Raw genomic sequence first — 5,927 nt, forward strand, 5'->3', positions numbered from 1 at the left:
CCTCCGAGAAAACCCTCAATATTGGAAAAAATGAAAGGCTTAAAGTGCCATCTCAGCCAAATGCAGCTGGGAAAGGCAAAGTGAGGATGCATTTTAAAAATACAGTCTCTTTCTATAAAATAAGATCCTCCTTTTGGAACGTGAACTAAATAGACAAAATTAGTAAATGGGCACCTTTTCCTACTGATGTGAAACAACTAACAATTTCTAACTTACCTTACAATTTAGATTAGCCCACAGATATCGGTGGTTTTCATCCAGAAAGGTCTTTCAAAAAAAAACTACTGTAGTGGCTATTAAGCATTACAGCACTATTGGCTTACAAAGCCAACACTTTCCTAACTCACTGTGCTTAGAAGCTTCCAAGGGACCCCTGACCTGTAAGAGATGGGGTCTAATGAGTGGAGATTTTGTTTGGGAGAGAGTAGGATCATCTGTTTTAGGAATCTGTGCCTTGAACTCACTGGGAAATAAAGTCATGATCATTTAGCTGGCTAATCCTTCATCTGGTTGGTTTATGGCCTTTGTGTTGTTGTTGTTGTTGGTGGTGGTGGTGGTGTTTATCTTGGGTCTATGGGTCTCTCTCCGGAATGTAAGAAATGCATATCAGCTTTGGAATCCTGCTTTGAGATAAAAGTGAATTGCTAAGTCATGCTATGACTTCATTTGCCAACCACATTCCTTCTGCCTCTGCCGAATCACCAAATATCTCCACGTTGCTGAAATCAGTTGAGCTACAAGTGAACTCTTAATAAGTATTGATGCATAAGGAAGATGAGGACATACCTGGAGACAAGATGCTGAGGGAAATTTTGTTGATCCCAACAGATAGTCATTTGTTTTAAACTTGCAAGAAAATGGAAGTCAAAGGAGAAATTGCCAAGAAATGTAAAAAAATTATGCTGTGGGTTACTTGGTTACACGGAGCTTGTGGCAGAAGAGAAAAAAGGGGGAATGAAAAATGCAACAAAGGAGATAACACACTATAACAGAGCATATGTTGGTAATAGTTCAACACGGAGACTGGTGTTATCTTTTGTCTTCCAGGATGGAAACATGGAAGAAGAGCTGAGGAGCTTTTGGAAGAGACTCTCATCTTTACTGACAGGTACGGTTTCCAGACCAAAGAATTCAGTGAACCTCATCTAAAATTCCCTTGGGTGTCAGAAGCATCTCAAGTGAGCAGAAATTTTGAGGATTATGTTTTCTTCTATAAAGGCAGTCTTTTTGCTTAAATTTTTACTGTGTGCTTGGCTTGGCATGTACAATAGAGGAGACATTTCAAATCAGAATTAAGAAGAACCATTAGACTACAGAATAATGATGGTGGTATCGATTATGACGATGACAGCAAATTCTTCGGAGTGCTTGGTTGTAAGCACTTTGCATGTACTAACTCATCAAATCCTCACAATGACCCTGTAAATTAGAAATTACTATTATTATTCCCATTTATAGATGGAACTGAAGCGCAGAGAGATTAGGGAACTCACCCAAGGTCACGGGAGTAATAAACAGCAGAAATGGAATTGAACTCAAGGGATCTGTCTCAGGGCCTATGATTTTAACTGCTGGCCAAACTGCTTCTCTAATAAATAAATATTGTCTGTTATCATATAATGTTATGGTAAAACTTTGGTTTGCGAGCATAATTCGTTCCGGAAGCATGCTTATGATCCAAAGCACTTGTATACCAAAGTGAATTTCAAGAACCGTTGGCTCAGTTGTGATCACGTACTACTCGCTTTGAAAGACATCCCTTGTTTATCAAGTTAAAATTTATTAGAAACGTTGGCTTGTCTTGGGGAACACTCGCAGAACAAGTTCCTCACAATCCAAGGTTTTACGGTATCGTATATTACTTTATTGTCTATTAGCACTCGTCCTGTGAATGAAAGGTAGTACTCTGTAAGTTCAAGTGTCCTGTACCAGTTGACAGATCCCTGCACAAGTTAAGAAGAACGAATGCTATTATTTGCACACAGTCTCATCTCGATTTTGTATCTTGAAATGTACAGTGGTATCTCAAGTAATAAACTCTAAAGAAGCAGATGTCAACAATGTTCTTCATGTTAGATAGAATGTGCCAAAAATGTTTATATTCCTAGTCACCTGGAAGGAATGGTTTGGGGCAATCAGAAGGCAAGTTCAGACACTGGTGTCATCCACTCGGCATCTTATTCCCTCCACTACCTTATTCCCACATCTCCCTCTTCATTTTCCAGGCCTTTCCACATACTCATGACTATAAAATTTCCTCTTGCCCAGCAGTTTAGAAACTTTCATAAGACTGATATCACACAGCATTGGGGCTTTCTCTGAAGGTATGTTTCCCTCCCATCAGTCATTTTTAAGTAGAGCTTAATTTAAAATTCTATGACTTTGATCAAACCTAAGGGAATTCTTCGACTGGAAAAGATTGAGGGAGTGCCCATGAGGCACGGTTTTTATGGGTTTAGTTGGCCTATTCCTGTACTTACTCCCACCAAAGTAGAAGACTTTAAAATATAGGTTTTATATTTAGTCCAATCATATGATCTCAGGCATTTTGCTTACCAAGTTTATCTGAGCATCTCCCTGAACTTTTCTAATATTAGCTGAACTTTCAGCTTATATTTTAGACATTAGGAGGTTTGAAAAACCATAAAACAATGCCACTCTTTTCACAAATATCTTTTGCTTTGGTAAATACAGTTATCTTTCAGAAATATGCATTATTTATGTTAATACGTGATAGGTTTATTGTCATTTTTAAGTTAATAAATAAATTTAGAACTTATTCTTAAAAATTTTAAAGTTTATTTATTTTGAGAGAGACAGAGAGCGTGCACACAGCAGGGGAGGAGCAGAGAGAGAGAAGGGAGAGAGAGTCACAAGCAGGCCCTGCACTGTCAGCACAGAGTCTGACATGGGGCTCAATCCCACGAACAGTGGGATCATGACCTGAAAGAAATCAAGAGTCAGATGCTTAACTGAACGAGCCACCCATGTGCCCCTAGCACTTTTTTTTTTTTTGCTCTGATATCTAACATCACATTGATAGATATAATCCACATTAACCAAAGCTCTTTGAGGTCCTCACCACTTTTTTCATGAGTGTAGAGTGGTCCTGAGAACAGAGTCTAAAGACTTGTGCTTCACACACCTGGCCTCAGCAGCCCCAACCTCCACGCCATCAGAGGACTTGCCATGCTCCAGTGCCAAGACCACAATGGTAGAGTCTATAGCCCTGAGTCTGGTCATGACTGCCCATTTACTAAGAGGTGAGTCCTCCATGCCTTCATCCGTAAGGTGGAGACAATAATAACTAGTTCTAGGGATGTTAGAAAGCTTGCATAAGTTGCCAGAGGTTAATGTGCATAGCCCAGGGTCCAGAATAAAGTAGACAAGAAATACATAGTAGCTCCCTTCTAGTTTCCTGGGTGCCTCGTATGCACCGCACCATTACATCATATTGTCTTTAAGTCCTTAATTTTTAGCCCAATAGATCATCGAGAACACCTGCTTATCTCTTTCCTAAATAATGTTCTTTCTAAATCTCTCCTCATGACAAAATCTTGGAACCAGAACCACAGCTTACATTTATGTAGTGCTTGCTGTGTGCTAGGCACGGATCTACATATTTCATCTGTATTAATTCATTCAATCCTAACGACAAACTCAAGAGTTAGGAGCTATTACGTATAGTTTGGTTTTACACAATAAAAAACTGAAGGACAGATAGCAAGCAACTAATATCATATAACGAGCAAGTGCTGGAGTCAGCACTAGAACTCAGGCTGTTTTCAGATTCTATGGGCTTCACTTCGGCTGATGGTGCTAAACATTTTATAAATGGCTCCTAAGGAACTCTGCACCGGACCCCACTGGTTCTGTGTGCAGCCAGTTAAAATATGACTAACGGCAAATTGACTTCATCACATCGATATCTGCTTGGTTGAGAAATTGCAACAGCGTCTTCTCTCTCCTTGCTTTGGTATCTCCGTTGCAAAACAGGCCGACTTGTCAGCACTTAAGTAGGGTGGACCAACAAACCCGAGCTCGTTCTTCTGTGCAGTGGCTCTTTGGGACTGTTGCTGCTTAAACGCAATCAGATAATTGCCTCTGGAAGATAAACAAAAACAATTTAATATTTTCCTTCCAAATAATTGCACTGTAATCCATCGATTGGACTAAGGCCTCAGCATCAATGGCTACTTGACAGCCCATGTTAAACATCTGTAAGTTGCCAGGGTTGGACAGAATGGGACATTGATACTGTTGTTGATGTGGGCACATTTGCATCCACACATACTGGAGACTTTTTAAAAGTTTTAATAACATAATTACATAAATACATGACATACATTGTGTATGCACTCAAGCAGTAATTTCAAAACACGTTGTAATTTTTAGAACAGATGCTACATTGCTGCCAGAAGGATCTGAACAAGCCATTGTTTGGTGCCATGAGAATACTTCTCTTAATTTGTTTTTTTCCCCCTCACCTAGGTGTTAAACGACTGTCATTATTTTGTCATCTCCAGTGCCTAATCAAGTTAATTCGGAGCACCAAACATTTTTCTACAATAGGACATAACTTCTATTAGTTTTCCCAAGCTCAGTGGAAGGTTGAGATTCACAGAATGTTAAAGCTGGAGGGGCTCTGAGGGACCACCTAGTTTCTCCCTCTGATTTTACAGGTGGGGAAATAACTCGGTATATGGTTCATGTGGGGTACATTGTTCAGACAGGGACGTAGAATGGGGGAAGGATGGTATTTCTATTTCTGTTTCTTTTTCTAAATTTCCTTGCTAACTCTGGTGACCTAGTTTCTTCGGAGTTCTTTTTTCTCTTTGATCTCTGTGCCTTTCTCTCCGTCTTGGTCACATGATGGATCACATCTGTCTCCTTCACACGCCAAAAGTTCCACTCACCTGATGAAGTCACAGGGAGGAAACTTGCACTGGACGTAGGTCGGAGTAACAGCATGGGGGCCCTGCATCTCCTGACCACATAGTAGATGAATTTAAATTGAACATTAGATCCTTCTTTTTGTAAAAGTCTCTGCTTCGTCTGGTGACATATGTTTTCTGCCACATTCTCCGGATCTCTTCTGCCCATCCCCCCATTTCTCCCCCCTCTCTTCTCTCCCAGCTCCATACTGCTTTTTGTGGGTCTCAGGTTTTTAATCCGTCTCTGTGTCGTTCCTGCTTTCTGTCAAGGCCTTATTTTCTGTTAGCTGTAGCTTTTCAGTGTGTTTTCCTAAACAAAAATGGTGCTTTCCCTAACCGGAACTCTGGTGCCAACAGCGAAACAATACTCTTCTTTTTACCCAGTTATCTCAGAGCTGAGATATATGCCAGAGCATTTTTGGACAACTGGGCAAAAATGCTTCATCCTATTATAGGAAAGGTCATGCATGGCACCATTTGCTGTGGGAAACGAAGGAGGCAAGTTGGGGAAGGAAGTCAGGTCAGGCCAGAAGAGCCACGTGGAGGTGAACGTAAAACAATTCTGCAGGGCACCGAGGGGCCTGAAGTTCACAGCTCCTCTGGCGGTGGGAGGCGGTGATAGGCAGATGGACGTAGGGGCACATAGCAAAGGGTCTCTCTTGTCACGGTGGGGTATTTAGATGGGGAACACCAGGCACCAGGATCTGCTCCCCTGGGTCTTTAACTTCTCTACTAACATACTCTCCATCTGCCCTGCTGTGACCGTGGTCCAGCCTGCCATATCTTTTGCTTGGACTACTACCGTGCTTTGAGGTACAGAGACAAATAAAGACATGATACATGAGGCAACAGACTGTTAACTCAGGAGAGTTAGAGGAACAACGTGGAGGAGTAGATAGGAGATGAGGGGAAGACAGGCAGGGGCCTCGTCTCTTTCCAAAGCCGACTCTCCATCCACTCAACTCTCGAAGATCCCGGCAATCTATCTACCCA

This window comes from Neofelis nebulosa, chromosome 1 (assembly GCF_028018385.1).
Source record: "Neofelis nebulosa isolate mNeoNeb1 chromosome 1, mNeoNeb1.pri, whole genome shotgun sequence".
NCBI classification, from domain to species: domain Eukaryota; kingdom Metazoa; phylum Chordata; class Mammalia; order Carnivora; family Felidae; genus Neofelis; species Neofelis nebulosa.